At 55.7% G+C, this 20,703-nt stretch overlaps 1 protein-coding gene across 2 annotated transcripts in view; it reads right to left on the bottom strand.

Moving 5' to 3' along the window:
- LOC119089772 (fibroblast growth factor receptor-like 1) overlaps positions 1–20,703 on the bottom strand; it is a 63,101-nt gene that overhangs the window by 31,900 nt on the left and 10,498 nt on the right. The window contains exon 1 of one of the 2 annotated variants that reach the window (XM_037212584.1): positions 5,431–5,548. The exons of the other annotated variant lie outside the window; for it this stretch is intronic. The gene's annotated coding sequence lies outside the window, so the exon portion shown is untranslated. Of the gene's footprint in view, positions 1–5,430; positions 5,549–20,703 lie in introns of those variants that run through there. 2 annotated transcript variants of the gene reach the window in all.

Below are 20,703 nucleotides of genomic sequence, written 5' to 3'. Positions count from 1 at the left end.
TTCATAATAGGTGACACTGGTGGAAAAGCGGTCGATCATTGGCGGCCCGTAGGCTGGATGGTATTCAAAATCGCTAAAGTTGTGTAGATGCTACATTTACCAGCACCACGCATCTGGTGTCACGTCTTTGCTGTGTTGTGGACATATGGCATCAGCCGATGAATGCCTCCTAAAGGGCGGGCGCAGGGTTTGCGCTCGAAACACTTGACCAGATGCTCGTAACAACCCTCACTTCCGACAGTACCAATATCCTTTCTCCTCTCCTATAGTGTGCCTCTTGTCGAAGCGTAGCCGAGTTCACGAGGCGTGGGCCCGGTTACGACCCACAGTCTACAATTTCTTGCCGACGCACAAAACGTTCGTTTCCTAAGTTCACCAAACGAGCAAGGATATACTTTTCCTCAAACTGCATTGTTGCAATAAAATCAAGGCTGGTCAAATATATGATGGGCAAACGTTTGCAAAGTTGTACGGGATAAACGGCAAATAACTACTCGTCTTATTACCGAAATAAGCAACGAGCATCAAACAGTGGTGACAAAGTCATCCAGTTTCTTAAGAGCGGGATGGCCGGGCCGGGCAGGGCCGCTCAAATGAGAAGCGTTCTCATAACTCAAGTGCGACTCGGTTGGCCTGCGGCACCTCTCGCAATGACGCAACACGCCGCCAGGGATTTATGAGGTCGGCCATCCTTCTGCTGTCGGGCGGACTGACTCCCCTGACCAACAGGGGAGTCAGTCCGCCCGAGTTTCTGATTTCATGGTGGAATGCTTTGAAAAGCTGTGGGCTGAGCTGAGCTGTTATGAAGTCGCGTGACTGGGCGGCTGGCGCGGCTAGCGCACATGTGCGCCGACCACTGAGGGCGGAGAGGGGTGGGGGGGGGGCCTGCGATCTGTCACTCATCGCGGTCCAGGGCGGCCGGCCGGCACGGCCGGGGCGTCAACAAACAGGTGGCGACGGGGGCGACGCACCGGGCACCCTCCTGACGAGGGACTGACGGACGCTGGAGCCACGGCCGTCCTGACGAGGGTCTGACGGACGCTGGGCCACGGCCGTCCGCCTGACGAGGGTCTGACGGACGCTGGAGCCACGGCCGTCCTCCTGACGAGGGACTGGCGGACGCTGGGGCCGCGGCCGTCCTCCTGACAAGGATCTGACCGACGCTGGGCCACGGCCGTTCTCCTGACGAGGGACTGACGGACGTTGGGGCCACGGCCGTCCTCCCTGACAAGGGACTGACGGACGCTGGGGCCACGGCCGTCCTCCTGACGGGGGACTGACGGACGCTGGGGCCACGGCCGTCCTCCTGACGAGGGTCTGACGGACGCTGGGGCTACGGCCGTCCTCCTGACGACGGACGCTGGGGCCGCGGCCGTGCTCCTGACGAGGGACTGACGGACACTGGGGCCACGGCCGTGCTCCTGACGAGGGACTGAGGGACGCTGGGGCCACGGCCGTCCTCCTGACGAGGGTCTGACGGACACTGCGGGCACAGCCGTCCTCCTGACAAGGAACTGACGGACGCTGGGCCACGGCCGTCCTCCAGACGAGGGTCTGACGGACGCTGGGCCACGGTCGTCCTGACGAGGGACTAACGGACGATGGAGTCACGGCCGTTCTCCTGACGAGGGACTGACGGACACTGCGGCCACAGCCGTTCTCCTGACAAGGAACTGACAGACGCTGGGCCACGGCCGTCCCTCTGACGAGGGACTGACGGACGCTGGGGCCACGGCCGTTCGCCTGACGGGCGGCTGGCGCACACTGGGGCCACGACCGTCTTCCTGACGGGTGACTGACGAACGATAGAGTCAGGGCCGTCATCCTGTCAGTCCTGCCAGAGCCAGGGCCTGGCAGGACTGACAGGCCGCGGAGTAATCCTGCGCTCGAAAGGCGATAATCCAGGGCCGACCCCCAAATTCCGCTATGAATCAGAGCCACAGGTGCGATACCGAAGGAATAGAGGTAAGGATGGGGCGCAGGCGTGAGCATCAGGCGAGCGTTACACGAAACAGCTGTGCACTCGATGTGAATCGAGAATCAATCGCATTATGTTTCAGCAGTGGCAGCATTCATGGTATGTCCTTATCGCCCTGTGATCTATATAACGAACCCTATGCGACAAGCAGCCCACCAACCTTAATGGTCAATACATTCGGTCTTAGTCGCGGGGCTGTGCACATATACTACAATTCAATAGGATTACCTTGATATAGTGTGTAAACCAGTTCCAGATCATGGTCTCGACGAGCTCTAATCCGCTGACAGCTGAGTGGTGAACCTTACATAAGCAGATTATGTGCATGAGGTAAAGGTAATGTTGTAGACTTTACCGCATTTACTGAATTCCGTGCCGACCAGGCATGAGCGCAACCCCGAGGCTCTGACAGAGGGTGACGTCACCGATACAGCGGGCAAGTCCGCGGTCCATTCAGACTCGCTGTACAACGTCAGGAGTTTATGTGGCCGCTCCGTCCACACACTGGGGAATGCACGGCGACAGGCAGGTCCGGCTGCACACGGGAAGCCGGAGCCGCACACGCAAGGGAGCCGTGTCGAGCCACGTCGAGCGAGGCTACGTGGCCCGGCGCGACACAGGCAAGGCCAGGGAAGCCCCGCGCGGCACGGAACAGGGCCCAGGACGGCCGTGCGCCGGCGTCGGCCGTCCGCCAGGTGCCGCTTCTGCATGCGGCCCGCTGAATGGACCGAGAATCCGCCGCGACCGCCCACCGGCCCGGAATAAATCCAGCGATGATCCTTCAGTGCCGGTCGTAAACTGGTGTCACCGGACGGCCGGGCCCGGTGCCGGACACACGGCGACAGACGGCCGGCTTTACGACTCACGAACGCGATGTTAATCGCTCGCCCATTAGGGTCATAATTATTTATCTGGCGGCGGCGCGGGCGTCCCTGGGCGCGACAGAGCGCACGTAGTCGGCGCGCGGCCGGCCCTGGCGGTGACACGACGGCGGCGGCTCGGCCGGCCGTGCACCGAGCACGGACGCCGCTGCAGCCGGGCGCGCGGCCATAAATTGTCGGATTACCGGCGCCGTCACCTCGGCCGGCACCGGTCGCGGCGCGGCCGCTAATGGCCGTCCGGACCGGACTGCGACGGAGCGGCCGCAGCCGATCCCCTCCGTCAGATGTTGGTCTGGCTGTGTTGAAGGCGTTGGCCTTCACCAATCGCTTGAGTCCCTCGTGAGCAAAGGCGGCGCGCCAAACGCAGAATAGGAAAATTATTTTGCAAAACCTTCGGCCAGGTGTATGGGCAAGGCAATGCAATGAATTGCAATAAAAGTTGCGAACGCATTTATGTAGAAATCGCGTAAACCTTGCGCATATGTGCGGCAGTCATTGTTCCAGATCAGGGCCTGTGGCGGTGCAAAGGCCCGTTCTTTACTCAGTCTTATCGAGTCTGTCCGCGTGTAATTCACTCGGCTTCGTACGCGGGGAAATGCTATGCGAGTTCGGAATTCAATTTTCGTTGGACGCAGGCCTCAACTGGCCACGTGCTGACGGAGTAAAATCCGCACAAGGTGGCTGGCATTTCTGCGGGATAAACGCTAGGAAAAGGCAGTGGTGCAGACTGCTGTGCACTTCTTGCCGAGTCTTTGGTCTGGATACACTCAGGTACTGGCCCCGTGACAGCTCCTGAAAGATGTTCTTGAGAATAAATGTTTATTGGTTGTCTAGAATCTCGCAAAGTTTTGTTGTGATGCATCCTTGTCCCAAATGCATTCACCGTGCTTCTAACATCGAGGGCGCACGGCACGGAGTCTGAGCGAATGTGGGAAACGGCAAGGCTCCTCCATATGCCTTGCGCCTCGGCGCTGGCTCTTTTCAATCAGTTCTTCCTCTAACGAATTGAAGAAAACAGCTGTGTTCGGCACAGCCGCACAACAGAAGCGGAGCGCGGGTATGTGGGCAGAAGCGGGAGCTATGGACAGGGAACCGTGGCCGGTGGACCGACACACTCCATCCCTTCAGCGAGCCTCTGATGAGCCCAGCACCTGGACCGACTTTACGGCGTCTGCTGGCAACATCATGGGCGCCATCCTATATACCTGCTGCGTGCCCTATAATCCCGCCGCGTCGCTGCCCAGCCACTAGCGCCCGTTCGCAGGTCGGACCGGGGCGGCTTCAGACCCAGGCGGCCGCCGCACGCGGCTCAGACTAGCCCTGCAGTCTGTCAGAAAACAAACCAGGCCTCTGGCGCGTCCGGTCGGCCATATTTTTGCCATGCCCGCTTCGGTGCTGCGGTTGCTGTTGGTGCCATCGAAGCGACACACTGATCATTCGCGGACGCCGGGGTTGACCGGTAAAATGATGGCGCACGTGGGACATGCCGTTCTTCCCATTCCAGGTTGGTGATATCAAACGTGTGCTAAGCCTGATGCAATACACAGTCAAAGCTATGTCATCATTCAGACGAATCAGTGACATAATACGACTAGGTTTAGTCAGGGCATAGCCTGGGGAAAGGGTACGGGGTAATGATCCGTCTACGAGATAAACGCTTCACACAGGATATTGAGCGATTCCGCACAAAAATGTTAGAATGGCAGCATTTGACATGTGTATCCTCGCTGACAAAACTATGACTACTTGTCTAGTTTTAATCATAGCATTTCCAGTGTAGTGATGTACGTATGCATATACACCTACTTAGATTATGATTATATACTTCATCATACTTTTATAGCGCATTATTCATTTGAGTGAATGTCGGGGACCAATGAGTGTATATAACTGTACGACGTCAAACATGCAGTCCATCCTGTTAAGTTGGCGCCAGGAACGACCGCATCACTCCTCCAACTGAGCACAGTGCTGACAGTCGGCACACCGCCACTTCTGAGTGACTGACAGTCAGTACACTGCCGCTTCGAGGTGTCTGACAGTCAGTTAACAGCCGATTTGGAGCGTATGACAGTCAGTACACAGCCGCTCCGGAGTGCCTGACAATCAGTACACAGCTGCTCCGGAGCGTCTGACAGTTAGTTCATCGCCACTCCGGAGTGCCTGACAGTCAGAACACAGCTGCTCCGTAGCGCCTGAAAGCCAGTACACCGCCGCTCCTGAGTGCCTGACCCCACTGGCCGGTCGGTGGCGGTTGGGCGGCCGTACATGGGTTACACTGGCGGGCCCGGGGACTACAAATCTCCGGGGCCCGGGGACTACAAATCCGGGGACTACAAATGTCCACTGCACCGTCCGGACAGCAGTCTCTCAACAATCGACCATCTCCGCTTCCGACAGGTCACACAGCAAAAAAAAATAAAAAATAAAAAATCCGCTGTTTGCATGGCAGTTTCACCCTGCACGGAGGGCGCCCCGTCTTGACTCGACACAGCCGTCTCCCGACGGAGGCGTCCCCTCTCCCGAGCAGTCACCCCCCGCCGAGCCTGACAGCTTGGTGACGCCTCTCACCTGCGAGTGGCAGTCAGTCGGCGTCCCGCTGTGGCAGCCGCCTGCCGCCGGGGCTGCTCGCGACGGAAGCACCTGTTCGGCTGCAGCTCTCGCCCCGCGCCGCACCCTCCCCGCAGCTCCCGCCACCGACCACTGCCGGCCGGCGCCCGCCGGGAGGCGGGCGCGCGACGAGCCGCCGCTGCCCGCCGCAGGGCGGCGCTGGCGGCGCCGGGCCGGGTCATGCCGGTCGCCCCCACCGGACAAGGTGCCCGTTCGCTGCCTGTGGTGAGTGGAGCTTAGGTCAGCGCCCCTCACAGTTTGATCAGGGGACGAGGGATTCACTGCCACAAAGTGAGTTTAGAAGCGGGCGCGAGGTAGCTAGGGAAGGGCACTGTAAAGCACTTTATCGGCCTCATTTAGGAGAAATACGCACGACGTAAGTACATTACCTACTCTCAACAACAAGCACTGGCCACACCATGAAACTCCAGCCTGCAGCAAGCCAAATTTGATTACACGCCGTAAATGAACCGTAATGGCATTTGATTGACGCAATGAATTCGGTCGCGCTAATCTCATTATTTAATCCCATTTGTCTGAGTTCTGTTCGATTGCTCCACTTGGCCGGGCGTCCGTCAAACTCGTGGCGTGGCGCCCGGCCGCTGATGGTGATGGCGACCGGGCGGCGAGCAGTCCGGCCGACAGCCGGCGGCTGCCGCCCCTCTCCGCCGTCCTCACGGCGAACGCTGCGACAATATCGGCCCCGCCAAAACCAACGGCGCGCCCGAGCGGCCGATGATGAACGGCTGTTTTCGCGGCAGGCGCGGTGTTTCAATTAATCAGCATCATTAGCGCAGCTGTTGCCGGAGGTGACGGCAGGCGGCGGTGACGGCGCGGCCGGCCGGGCCCGTAATGAGTCACCGACTCTCACAACAATCCCGGAGAGGCGGGCCCGGCGGCCGGCCGGCGCGCTGAAGCCCCTGTCATAACTGGGGGCGCTCGAGAGGGTCGGCCGGCCAGGCTGTCGACACGTGCCGGCCGCGGGCGGCGCGCGCCGGCCAGCCCCCCCCCCCCCCCACACACACACACTCCCGGCCGCCTACCAGCCAGACGTACCGACAGCTGTGCCGACAGTCATGCACGATGACAGGTGTGTACACGGAAAGGCAGGCACCCAGGTACGCGCGCGACGCGCGTAACGGGCCAACACGAGTGCTTCGGCGGAAACACACGCGGTCCGCGGAAACCTGCACATGTGCTGGAGATGGATCACGGAAAACCCGCGGGCACAAACCGCAGAGATTGGTGCGGTCTGTAAACGGACAGGGCAGCAGATTGATCGAGCAAGTGCGGGAAAAAATATCAGCAAGCGACGGGAGCCCGTTATTGAGAACGCTACTTCTGTGAATGGCATAGCAGCGTGCACGTTAAAAATTGGAATATCGACGAGAAAACAACATTAAGCTGCAGTGCAAAACATGGGGTGCTGGCTGATATTTGAAAGCGTGAGTCACAAGAGCCATTGCATCACGTATCGACCCGCACAAGGCGAAAAGGACCCTTGCATGGGTCCCCTGGGTCCAGCACCACTTTGGACCGCCCCAAACGCCCCAAAATTTTAGGTTTCCCAGGGACCGGGAGGAGTTCTGGATCCCGAACCCGACAGGATCTCTAGCCATGTAGCAGGGCTGTCTGCACTATTCAACCTTTATGGTCTTGCAAACCAGGAAATTCCGTTCCAGCTGGTTTTATAGTTCTGTGCATCTAATGAAGTATGAGCTTCTCCACATCGCACCGGACGTAATGGAGAAGTCTGGATGGAGGCATCTCTATGCTAGACGTACATCTCAGCCCATTGGCGTAATCTATGAGCTCCATGGCACAGGCGGGTATTGGTGAGTTTTGGTCAATATCCCAGTCTCCTTCCGCGACAAATCGTTCGTTCTCCGCCACTGATACGTTGTGTACACTCTGGCTACGTTCAGTAGCCATTTACACTGTTTTTATCGCCTTTTAACGGCAAAGGCATCATCATCGGTAAGCGCAAAAACACTCAGAGCAACGTCTCTGTGTTCCGAATAGAAGCCTCAAATCGGACGATGTGTTTGCGAGCGCCTCGCGAGAACGCCCAGCCTCATAGAGCAGCAAGCCTCTTACGAGTGGCGGAGTGCAGCCTCTCCCCCCCCCCCCCCCGCATCCCTCGGGACCTCTGGCGTGCTGAGCTGCCGACAAAATCCCGGCGATCTAATGAGAGTGCGAGTCAGCGCCGATAAACTGGATCCTCTGCTGATCAAACACTCGCGCCCAGCAATATCCAGCGCTATTTGGTCAGTCTGTAATTGGACCCCGGTTGCGCGTGTGATTGGACGTGAGTTTGGCGATTCGAGACCAAAATCGCGTCCCCCATTTTGAGCTGCTCTGGTGACAGTAAAAACTGGCGGCATCAATGGCCATTCCTCGACGTGAACGCTCCATCGCGCGCGACCGGCCACTGACGAAGTACGACCCGTTTCACATGTGCTGCAGACGACTGGGCAACACACAATGGGCAGTAGCGCGTGATGAAGAAACGCCGCTCTCGGCAAATGCGAGGCACAGTAACTTAGAACAGCCTGACACCTTGAAATGACCATGATAAAATTTGAGGGCCATGTGGCGTATGTTTGGGCACCTCGTCGCTAAATGAAGTACTGCTTCGCAGATCAGCCGTCGCAATCTCCCGGGATACTGCATCGTTCCAGTCGGTGCATAATTCCAGATAAAACCTACCGTGAGCGAAGAACCGATGTCGATAACGCTGTAGCGAGTGAAGGGAATCGTGTAGAAAGAACCATCGAGAGTCATTTGGAAAGTGACCCGATAAAGGATCCTATTTGTAATGAAGGATCTACCCTTATTACAGAATAGCCATCTGCCCTAATAACAAAATACAAATAGTTTCAATCACTTTTTTAGCGGGTCCCTCATTTCGAAATTATCCACCACATATAGAACTGATGAAGATGATGAATCTGGAACCCGGACGGGGTAGCTCTGACCGCGCGAGTCGATACCCCTAGTTGTCAGGCTGAGATGCATGCATGCAGTTATGCCAGCAAGACAACATTACGGGCCCAGTCGGGGCCAGTGGCAGCCGCCAAAGCATGACTCTCTCCGAGTGTTATGTGCTATCCATACATGTGGCTAAGTAATTAGTTATGCGATACCATCGTGAGTTGTGTGACGTGTCTGAATGTTAACATCAGAGACAACGAGCTCCATGGTAAGCAGCGTTTATTTGTACTCAACTCAGCATCAGTAATGCACCATAGGTCGGTAACCGGCTCAAACTGAGTGTTAATTTAATCTTAATGCAACCCTACTCCTAAATCCGATTGCATTTCGAGGAGTATGTCTAGAAAAAACGGCCTAATTTCTCAAGACTGGCTTATTCACCACAGCCAGCTTCAAACCCACGAAACAGCACCTAGAAAACAGGCCGACACAATCGGCCGGATGATACGGCGTTACTGTCAGTAACGTCAACGTACTTCATCAGGATGTTACTGCCAGGCCGCAGTGGCCGGCTCAATGCCGACATCAACGAAACGAAGCAATTTAGGTCCGTCAATCACTCCCGCTGACTTACACTGGTGGTACAGATGCTGTCCCTGCGTGCTAAAACAGAGTCCTCAAAAGGTTAAGTAAAGCAGTTTGTTACCTTCGCACAGTGCAGACTTACGACACCATGTGGTTTAAGATAAAAGCGCGTCACGTGTTCACAAGTTATACTGTCTGGCTCTCCCGCACCGCAAAGCTCCGGAGGCTACGGCTAAAAAAACTTCAAGACGCAGCCCGTAAAGCCGTGCCAAATAACGCGTACCTCAAACACCCCGAAAACATGTTTGTGACCATGATAGCCAGCCAAGGGCGGCGCAGCAGAGGGCGGAGGAGGCAGGTACCCCCCCCCCCCCCACCCCCACCCACCCAGCAGGCGGGAGAGGCAACTCATGTTTTCGCTCCTCTGAATTTGTGCGGGGCCCGTTTTTTCCAAGCTTAAGGCATGGTAGCTAACCATAGATTACAAACATTCAAATAAAGAAAGCTGAGCTAAAGGTAATATAACATGACTGAGCTGGAAAGTCGGGCTCAGAAGACCCATTTCTACATGAAAAAATCGTTATCTGGATGATGAGGCCTCCTTGATGAAAACAGGTAGTTGATGCTCTAGGTTAGCAGGTCTAAAGTTATGTTAAGGAGGCCCCTTGTTGGCTGGCGAGGCTCCTGTTCTGGGTCAGAAGGCACTCTCTGTATCTAGGAGGCCCCAATCATAAAAACAGAAAGCCTCTTTCATGCATCAGATGGCCTCGTCTCCGGGTCAGGATGCCTTTTGGGATAACGAGGCCCGTTAGCTAGATTTGGAGGTCTCTTCGCGAATCGGAGGCATACTGCTCTGGATTAGGTCTCTTTATGCATCAGAAAATCGTTTCTTGAAACAGGAACTGAAACTAATTTCCTTTTTAGTGTAGAAAACTCTTCGCTGGTTATCAGAAGCCCCCATTTTGAAATTTTGATTTTCAATGCCTATTTGCTTGGATTTGATGCACGTGGCAATTTCATAAGATGGCGAACGCCCTTGATGCAATTCACCCTTAAATGCAACGCTGCCCTGGAGGGCCCCCGTCAGGAGGTCCCTTTTTGTTCAGGAAGCCCCCCGAAAAATCTTGCCCCAGCTCGAAATCCGTGGCGCCCTCCCTGTAACCAGCAACAAGAAGGTGGTGCGAAAGGAGGCAGGGGAGAGGATTCTTGCTGCTAGGAACTGAGGCTGGTGCAACATTTTTGTCTTTCGTATTTCGGAGCTGATCTGGGCGCGTGATTCTACCCTGGCATGATCACGTGAACAAGACAACTCACTGAGCCACCAACTACGGGGCAATGGTCAGTCTGGGCTATAAACAACACGCAAGATAAACTTCTGGACCGAAATTCCATGCCATTTCCAAGCCGTCGAAAGACACGCGGAATTCGTCGCGGAGGTCTTACGATCCGTTGAGCCAGAAATTCCTGCGCGCCTTAATTGTTTTACGCTTGGCAACAAGAACATCCAATAAGTCCTGTTTAAAAATATTTCCCACAGACTGGTATATGCACGCCGTAACATACTAATGTTTATGTTCGCTTGCTCGCTAGACGTAGTTTCACAGGATTAGCACGCGCTCGGGTGGGCGTCAAATTGGCCCCCTTCGAAGGTTTCTCCAGAATGGTTTGCGAACGGCGCGGCGTAGCCGCGCCAAATTTTGCATAGCTGTAGAAAATTGAATGGCAGATCGTTTTGCACAAAAATTTATATGTACCTTGTAAGGTCGCTGACTTATAGCAGGTCAAAGTCAGGCCATGGTTTCAGCGAAGTCAATTTCCAGGAAATCGTTCATTCTGATGCAACGACAGAGTGTTGGACAAAGCTACACATCTCTGAGATGCTTTCTTAGGCAACACAAATATTGATTGAGCAAATTACGTTGGCCTAAGGTCAGGTATGAAGGTCGGACCAAGGCCAAAACCGACCTGGTTTATTGCTCTAGGGTTTGCTGTGTGTTGCTGGTGCTCATTTCGAATTTATTGATAGCAGGAAGCACAATATACATCTTCCATAGACTTCTTAAAGGTCAGAAAAGGTCGTTAACCCAAAATGACCCAGGTCAACATTTTGTGTTTAGAAACATTTTGTTTAGCGTTTTCTTTGTCGCTTATTCAGGTGCAAAACTCAGAGCAGTTTTGTGTGATTTTGATCACTATGACCTTCAAAAGGTCAAAAAAATGGTACTGACTTTAAATGAGCGTGTGAACTTTTGTTTAGAAACAGTTATCTAGGTTCTGGGTGCACTTTAGAGACTAATCTAGACTTTGACCTTGTTTGACTCTATTTGTCCCGAAAGTCATGGCCTAGGGACCTTATAATTTGGCCTAAGTGGATTCACATATAGATCAATGCACCCTGTGAATTTGGTGTCTCTAGCTCTCTTAGTTCCCGAGATATCAGGGGGTCAAATTAACCCCCCCGAGCGAGGGGTATCCAGTCGGCCGCCCGAGCGCGTGTTAAGACTGCCCGGTGAACTGGTCCGTCAGATTTTACCAATCCATATTTCTCGAACCATATTTCTCAAATCTACCGTGTCATGTAACCCGAGGCTTGAATTAAGACTTGTCCGAGCCGAGTTCGGGCAGACTCGCTATGACATGGTGTCAGCAAATGTGCCATCATGTGGCATGATATCACATGACAATCTGAGGAAGTACCTTTTTGAAGGATGCATGCACGACAACGAGCAGGCCCCTAATTTCGCTTTGCCTGAAAAGGACTACATGCATTGCAACCCTACAGTCGACGACACATCTGGTGGGGGGTTATGAGATCATGGCTGCTCCGTCGAGTTAAACTATTCGCGTACATAAGGTGACCATTTAAGTAGCGTATTATATATATATATATATATATATATATATATATATATATATATATATACATATCAATATGTGTATGTCAGCCATGTGTATTTATATCAAATGTCTCAAAATTGGGGGGCCTCTAAAATAAAGTAGCCGCAACATCGGGCTGCTTTGGTTTTATACTAAGTTCGCAGGTCGCCCGGCGTTCCCAACGTGGCCGCTCATCGCGCCAGATCCTAAATTAACTTTGGATCTTCCCTCCATGGCGACATCCCGGGTCCATCACCGCCTAGCACGCCGTTGATATTACCTCCACGCGCGTTTCGCGAGCCAACACGCTTCGTATTGCGTTCAGCACAGGCTACAGCGGCCCGGCACCGACGGAGGCTGCAACGTTTAATGGACGTAGCAGGGGTCCATTTAGCGCTGAGGTGCACACACCCACAATTATGGGATAAGTCTCGAATTTTGCACACGTTGATTTAAATGCGTGCGGCGATTTTTAAAAAAAATAGTTGTGCGCCGCAGTGTCAAAAATAGTATTTATTCTCCCTATCCTAATAATCGAAGACCGAACTCCGTAGTTACAAGCAGCCGCCGGTTTGTGTGAGTCACCGCTGCCTGTAATAGCCACTGCTGGGCTGTGATAGTCACTGCCGGGCGGTGATAGCCATTGCTGACTTTTGATAGCCACCACTGACCTGCAGTAGCCACTGCTGACCTGTCATAGCCACTGTTAACCTGTGACAGCCACCACTGACCTGTGATAGCCACTGCTGACTTGTAATAGCCACTGTTGACCTGTGATAGCCACTGCTGACCTGTGACAGCCACTGTTGACCTGTGATAGCCACTGTTGACCTGGGCCGACCACTGCTGACCTGGGCCAACCACTGCTAACTTATGCCGGCCGCTGCTGACCTGCGTCAGCCGCTGCTGACCTGTGTCGGTCGCTGCTGACCTGTGTCGGCCGCTGCTGGCTTGTGGTCGCCGCTGCTGACCTGTGTCGGCCTCTGCTGACATGTGTCAGCCGCTGCTGACCTTTGTCGGCCGCTGCTAACCTATGTCGGCCGCTGCTGACCTGTGCCAGCCGCTGCCGACCCATGTCGACCGCTGCTGGCATGTGGCCGCCGGTGCACCCTGCCCATCCTACGCGCCATTAGTTTCAATCGACGTCGCTGCGAGTGCGCCCTGCCGCTCCCCGGTGCCCGCTCGCGCTGCGTGGCTTCATTAGCGGACCGGGCCGGCTGTCGGCGTGTTATGACGGAGACGCCGTCAGTCGGAGGAGCGTCGGCCGCCGCGCCGGGACGCGCCGCAGGTGCGCCGCGGTTGTACGCGTGGCTTGGTACCCCTCCCCCTTCCTTCCGCCATTCGTCGAAATCTTGTTCGTGGTCGGCCAGACAGTCGTTATGTTTTGAAATGCTGGCCCACTAGCCATCCATGATCTCACTCCGTGGATCTGTGGTTTTATCCCCATTTTTCTATATTGGTCTTTTGACACATGCTTGTTTTTAACGCGACGGATGCGCGTCGGAGGTGCGTCAAAGCAGATAATGTCATGAGAAAAGTATGACGTATAATGCATATCCGACAGCGCCGAATAAGATATTCAAGATGGCATGCTCGTCGCAAATGCGGCCTTTAACATAATACGAATGCTAAAAAGTAGCATTCAGATATGCAAATGGAGGTTTGCAAAGATGCGCTAAGCCCACATGCCGCCTTCCTTTCCGTACAACACTTATACCACACTCACCAATAAAGTTCATAATCGATAGTTGTTGTTGACTGCCATCCTCTTCTGTCTGTTCCCCGCCCCTACCATGCTGACGTCACGCCGCGGTGATGGGATTGGCCGACGTCGGCTGATGTGCAGAGAAAGTTGGCGAATCGGTACAGAACTCCTGCACGCATCCAGGTGAACGCTGCCCGATGAAACGTGCTTCATGGGATTTCGCCACGGCTATTTCATGGATCATTTTTCCGCTGCGTTAGGCTGAGCTACCTAACCAAAATTATCAAAACTTCGTACGGGAAAGAATAGCCGCCAGTTCTTGGTCCTGCAGCATCATGAGCAATCTCTGCACATATTTCATAATAATATATGGTATTGTTATGTCGCATTTCATTAAGTTGTTATCTATGAGCATTGCTATTAAGTGTCGTCTACAGTGGGTGGGCGCTGAAGGGAGCATGCCATCTTTTGTTCTATTTGTTGTTAGATCAGACGCGTCGAATTTGATTATTGGTATAACCAGTTTTCTCAAAATCCCTCGAAATAGTTCAAAATTTATATTTCAAGTAGCCGCTCCTGCGGGAGAAATCTCGCTGCTCTTCCTTACATGAGAGCAGTGTCTTCAACTCTCATGTCATTTCAGTTACTTTAATCTTACTTTATTTCGGTGAATTGTATTATATGCATTCCATTTGCCTTTCTTTATAACGTTGTGTGTTTTGAAATATTTCCAACACAGTAATTTCTCAAAATGCTTGTGTAATAAATGCTACGAAAGCTGGGAACGCTCTTTTTAGAGAGAAAATATGCAAGTATCAGACTATCAACGCAATATTACATTATGACTTTTGTCTATATCACGTGCGCCCCTATCACCTAGTCTATAATGACGCCCTATCAATGTGCTTCTCGGTAACTGGTCCTTGCCACCCGCTGTGCTAATTACAAGCGTTCATTTGCATTGACGTCATGCGTACCGGTGGAGGTGCCACTTTTAAACTCACAGGCCCGCAATGTGCGGGTCAAAACAGCTCAAATGGGGATGTTTCTTTTATTGACTTCGAAACTATCTCAGATATGCGTGGCTTCTATGTTGGCACATCAGATTGAACGAATGCTTAGAAATTACCGTCGCGGACAGCATGGCTTGACTTTGATCTGCGATATATCAGCAACCATACCAGGCAAATCCATTTTTGGACACAAAAAATGTGCTATTCAATTGCTTGCTGCTTTACAGAGTTTGGCGCGCCTACGCCGTGCCGTTCAGGCAATATTATGTAAATTTGACACCTTTAGGTGTCAAATTGACTCCCGCTCCACCGAGCTCGTGTTGAATTGCGCATTAGTTCGGGGTTGACCTGAGTGAATCTGCGCCTGAAATCTACCAGACCAAGACTTGATACCTGAACATATATACCATGCTTGAACGTAAAACAGCCTAGCCACCACCAAAGGCCATTTTGGGAATCATTGTGACGTGGCTTCAGAGTGTGACCCGAAATTTGAATACAACCATCGTGATCTCCCAGCACTTACCAGGGGTCAAAAGCGAGCAGCCAGCCCTGACGTATGGCCAGAGGCTGGCTGGGCGAACCTGGTGGCGTCCAACGCAAACACGGCGGCGGCGACGGCGACCGATGGCGACAGCCGTCCGACGCCGCCGCCCTGACGGACGGCGCCGGTGCCGGCGCGGGCGCGTGTGGGCGCCGGCGGCCGCTCGGCTCGCGGGCGGGGACGATGACTGGCCGGGCGCCACACCCTCGCAGGTCTGCCTCGCCGCAGCCGGAGACACGGAACCGGCTGAACAATGGGCCCGCCGATGCCGCCTCCGCAGCATCGAGGCGCCATTGTTCGGCACCTTCACAGAGGTCCGGGGAGGGAGGAAAATGCCCACCGTCCAGGCAGCGGCAGTTCTATTCCTCCGCCTCGGGTCCAGCTCCTCCCGCTTCGGGTCCAGCTCCTCCGCCTCGTGTCCAGCTCCTCCGCCTCGGGTCCAGCTCCTACCGCCTCGGGTCCAGCTCCTCCGCCTCGGGTCCAGCTCCTCCCGCCTCGGGTCCAGCTCCTCCGCCTCGGGTCCAGCTCCTCCCGCCTCGGGTCCAGCTCCCCCCCCGCCTCGGGTCCAGCTCCTCCGCCTCGGGTCCAGCTCCTCCCGCCTCGGGTCCAGCTCCTCCGCCTCGGGTCCAGCTCCTCCCGCCTCGGGTCCAGCTCCTCCGCCTCGGGTCCAGCTCCTCCCGCCTCGGGTCCAGCTCCCCCCCCCCCCCGCCTCGGGTCCAGCTCCTCCGCCTCGGGTCCAGCTCTTCTGCGTCCGGTCCAGCTAATGTCACCGCGTTTCTGGACCATCAGCCTTGTATCCGAATCCTCTCGCCCGGTGCCCAGCACCTCTCCCCTAATGTCAAGCTCCTCGCCTTCGGTCCGGATCCTCCTGTCACAATGCAGGGCCTTCACGCGGCGGGGCTGGATCCACCCGCCACGAATCCGGGGCGAGGGTTTGCTTGACATAGTACCAAAAGCAAGGCAAGTTTTCACGGGATACCGACCATGCATGCCAAAAAAATTATACCGACCGCCTTAATTTAGCGTACCGACCGCATGCTCAATGTCCATTCACAGAGTTGGCTCTGATCTTTTTGTACACTCCAGACAGGCATCGCATAACACATTACCCTTCGATACTTCTGACAAGACAGGTAAAGTACCATATAAGTGGCACACGGTGGCATCAGAGAGGTAATATCGCAAGTAGAAATATGCAAGATCATCTCTAAAGTATAATGCACGTCCCTGTGTAGATACCTCTCTAGGTTTCAAGCAAGGCACCCAAGCACGTCTGGGTAGTTGTGGTGGTGGATATTCTTTTTGTGAGGGTCCTTCCCGCAATATCGATATGGGAGCCACCAATGTTGGTTTTGGGCCCGATTTGCGATGTTAGTTAAGTATCACCACGCTGAGATAAAATGGTTATTAACCCTCAAAGCTAGTCGCTGTTCTGAATAATTGCATGGCCTTGATTGCTCTGGTACTCAGATTAAGGTAATGTTTAACCAAAGAATCCGAAAGTAAACAAAGCTAAGCTTGTCATTCGTGAAAATAAAATGAAGTAAGTCATTTGAGAAACACATTTGGGAGAGGTTGACCGTCACCCCTGCGGATTCAATTTGGAATAAAAGGATATACGTCGCATGAGTTTTGTTTTTGTATAACCATCCAGTGGCTTGGGTGCAAGCAAACTCTGCGACAAGCCGCTCCACGTCACGGCTCTATCCCCGCCTCACAGGCCGGCGATCCAGCGGGAGGCGGCCAGCCGGCCTGCTGAGCCCGGAGAGGGAGAGCCGCGTCCGGCTGGGCCACGCTGGTCCTCCGGGAAGGCCCACAAAGGTCAGTGACAGCCATGGATCAGCCCCAGCGGGACGCTCGGCGAGAGGGGCCGTCCCGCCGTCCCGCCGCCGTCGGCCGGCTGGGCCGGACGGCCCGTTTGAGGCCTGTACCGGCGGCCCGCGCTGCGAGCGCCGTCGACCCGAGAGCGCGGCGCCCGAGAATTCCCGAGAATTCCAAGAACCACCGGCGAGTTCGCACCCGGCCGGGAGACATTGCACGAAAACGGTGCGTAGTACGGGCCGGACGGGATCAAATCATGGCTCACGCGGCGCCGCCACAGCCAGCGTCGCAGCTGCTGCTGAGCTCAACACGAGGCTGAAAGCTTTGCACATGTGCCGGGGAAAACCGGAGGATACAGATGCGCCGCTGGAGGTAACGCAGAGGCACTGCTTCTTTAAATCGATGTAGTCGCAGTATGCGGTCAAAATTGGTATGTATCTTGTAAGACGTGTTAGTGGTCGGTGATGCATTCAAAACGTCCTAGTTGGCGCCGGCGCTCCTTGATCACACCGGCTATTGAGCACCCTCAGCGCTGCACGTGTCGGCGCAGCGCCGGTGTCTTGCAGAACGAACACGAAAAGCCTCTCACATATTTATTTTGCGCAGCGGCTGACGAGTTCCGCCTTTGAACAAAAACCGCGCGCCGTTGAGTTATCACGCCCGGCGACAGAGGTGGCGCACCACGCGATGGTCGTCGCGCCATTGTTACGGGGGCATCACATATTCAAGGCCTCCGACCGGCAAAAACCTGCTGATCAGGTGCGGCCGAATCAGCCCACATGCATCAGCCATAGGAGCGTACCGCACCGGAATAGGAGGATCAGAACATCAGCGCAGCGCGGCGTCACGCGAACGGATCGGGGGTCACCAAACGCTCTTTCGGCGCAGGAATCCGTGCCGTTAGCTGCTTGCGAGTCCACAAAACTGCGTACGGCTTCTCAGAAGGCACACCGCGTGGACGTGTTCGTGGTTGTAACTATAAGACATGGTCGTCAGCAGTCTCTATGGACTCTCCCGCTAGCGAGTAGCTGTTTCGCTCATAGAATCGAGCATCCGAAGGGGTTAGCGTCGGAGCGGGCAGGCACGGAGCGAGCGCCGCGGCAGGTGGGGAGAGAACGTCCTGCGTCCCATCAGGTGACAGCGGCGCGGTGCTCATCAGCAGTCGGTTCGGCGCCCGGGCCGTCACACGTGACGGATGAGCCGAGGAGGTCCGCTCCGTCACGGCGGCCGGCCGAGGTCAGGTGAGCGGAGCGAGCGGCACCCCGCCCGGCGACCCGGCCCGACCGCGGCGACACCGATTCATCGCCGGCCGACGCGGACGCGGGCCCCCGGACGGTCAACAATGCGCCGAGATCTCGGCATCGGGCCCGCGCCATAGCGGGGGGTGCGGCCGTGACCAGCGGCCGGGCAGCGTCCCGTGTGTGAGGCGGGCCCGCCGGCCGCGGCACTGGCCATTGTCGCCGCGCGCGCCATAACTCTGCACGTCAGGCAGCGCGGCGCGGCGCGGCCTCCCGGCCGGCTGTCTCCGGCGGCAGCCTGATAGAGTGCCGGCCGCGCCGCTCGGCCGGAGCCGGCCGGCTGCGCCGCGCCGGAGCCGAGCTGTTTACGGCCGCCGACCGGCCCGCACAGCGCCGGCCCACAGCCGCCTGCGCGAGATTTACCCAGCTGACGCCCGGTTTTTAGCCGCGACAGAGATCTCCAGTCTGCGGGAAGTGATTGCCCTTTCACAACGGCCCGGCTGTGCGGCGGGTGAGTGTCGTATTTTTAGTGGTTTTCACCGAGGATCACAAAGCATCACAGACGAAGCCAGCGGAGATGTTTACGGGTTTGGCGGCTGCTGCAAATGGAACCCTGTTAGCCACGTTTTTCTGTGTACCGCTGCGATAAATATTATGCATCCAGATTACCCCAAATTTACACAGAGTTGGCAGCACGCGCAGTGGGGGGCGGCATCCATTTCCAATTGATTTTGAGGCGTCTCTCCGACTGAGGCGTGTTTATCGCGCGTAGAGACCGTCCGAAGCGTCACCGGCTCACAGGAGGGGCGCCCTTCTCCTTAGGCCCGGTGACCGCCGCAGGGATCGCTGGGGGCGCAGCGCGGGCGTCTCGACGCGCGGGCCCGCCTGCAGACGCAACAATACCCCGGCGCGGTAATCATCTGCCGCATTAGAGCCTTTGACAGGCACCGCCACCAGATCAGGCGCCTGGTACACACAGGAGCGCCGCGCCCCCTCCGAAAACTGCGCCGGCGCTGGGCGGCGGCCGGCTCAGACGGAAGGGGACGCCGTGGGGACGCGGCGCGGCGATCACAACAAAAGGCTGCCAGTTCCGCCGCTGCCGGCTGCCGTCTTTAGACGGAGGGGCGCGTCCCCGGGGCATCGGAAGCCCCTCCGGCCACCGGCCGACACGCAAATCCTTTCAGAGGAGCCGGGTAAAGCAGTGCCGACCGGCGCCATCAGGCTCTGAGCGGACCGTGATGGGTGCAGGTGGCGCGGCCGCCGCCGAACAGCCGGCTCATTTTCAGGGCCACTGAGCGCGGACTGAGCCGTCGTCGAGCGGACTCGAGGCGGAACGGACCTCGCGTGCCCGGGCTCGTCTGCCCACCGCTGGTACCGTACGCGTGCGGGCCGAGACCGCCACCCGCTCATTCTCTGGGGAGGCGGATCCCGCCAATTTAGACGTAATTTGTCTGAAACTGGTTGAGTTTGAAGTTTCAGGCGGTGGATGCGGCGCGAAACGTTCGAAGGCAGTCAGAGAGAGCATGTCTGTTCTTCATGCGTGAAAATCCGGGACTGTTGCGGGCACTTTATTGCAAGCAAAGCGCTGTCGGAAATATCCATGCAACAGAAGGAAAGGAGGTGAGGAGTGAAGGCGGGCGTTACTGGGGGATGTCAGAATGCTCGCCACTCTCAGTCCAAAAGCTCGCCATACTCAATGTCAGGGCCACCTTCATGCGACCGAGGAACAGCTTTTAAGATTCATCCTAAAGATGCATGCGAAGGAGTCACCCTTAACGAGAAAATAGGTCAGCTCTACGTAGCGCGACTGGCTCCTGGGACATCAGAAGGAGTCTTCAGATAACCCACGAATCCAAACGAAGATGGGCTCATGACGTGAAGAACACGAGTTCACAACGAGCCCAGACATCATTGCAGGCCATCTAGCTGCATCCCTGGGGATCTGGAGCTCTTTTTGGGGCCACAAGGAGGGCACCCGGCATGCAGGTCATTCCTCCTGCTTGTGCTAACGGGGCATTCCTCCCGTTCGTGCAAGGTTTTGGTATTCACAACCAATAAAGTTTTACCGTCATATGAAAGCCTCCGGGAAACTGGTCAACGCTTCGTGTGAAAGCCGCTGGATAACTGGTTAATGCATCGTTCTCAGATGTGGGGCGTCGAAGAGCCCGCGGGTTTGCTGCAGACAGTGCAATCTCATGGAGTCGACGTGCATTGAGGACCTCCAGAAGAGCTTCGTAAGCATTGTAAACGTTGTCATGAGCGTGCGGGCGTTTAACAATACAATAGGGCGGTATGGTTGCCTTGAAGGAGAACATTTTTGTCTGAGCCCATTTCGGGCTTTGGCGGAACCGCGACCCAACGACAAAGAAGCTCAGCTAGCAGCGTCAGTACTGCTGGACCGGTGTGGTGCTGTCGCCAACGAAGACCTCAAAGTGTTTTATGCAAACTTTCGTAGGTTTTCTGCTGGGCTGCCGAACACAAAGTTCTGGTAAACACGGCGCCCGCTGGGAACATGCT

Source organism: Pollicipes pollicipes, unplaced genomic scaffold, assembly GCF_011947565.3.
Source record: "Pollicipes pollicipes isolate AB1234 unplaced genomic scaffold, Ppol_2.1 Scaffold_3087;HRSCAF=3621_pilon_pilon_pilon, whole genome shotgun sequence".
Lineage (NCBI taxonomy): Eukaryota > Metazoa > Arthropoda > Thecostraca > Pollicipedomorpha > Pollicipedidae > Pollicipes > Pollicipes pollicipes.
The sequence above is the reverse complement of the archived record's forward strand: the minus strand, read 5'-3'. Positions and strand labels throughout refer to the sequence as shown.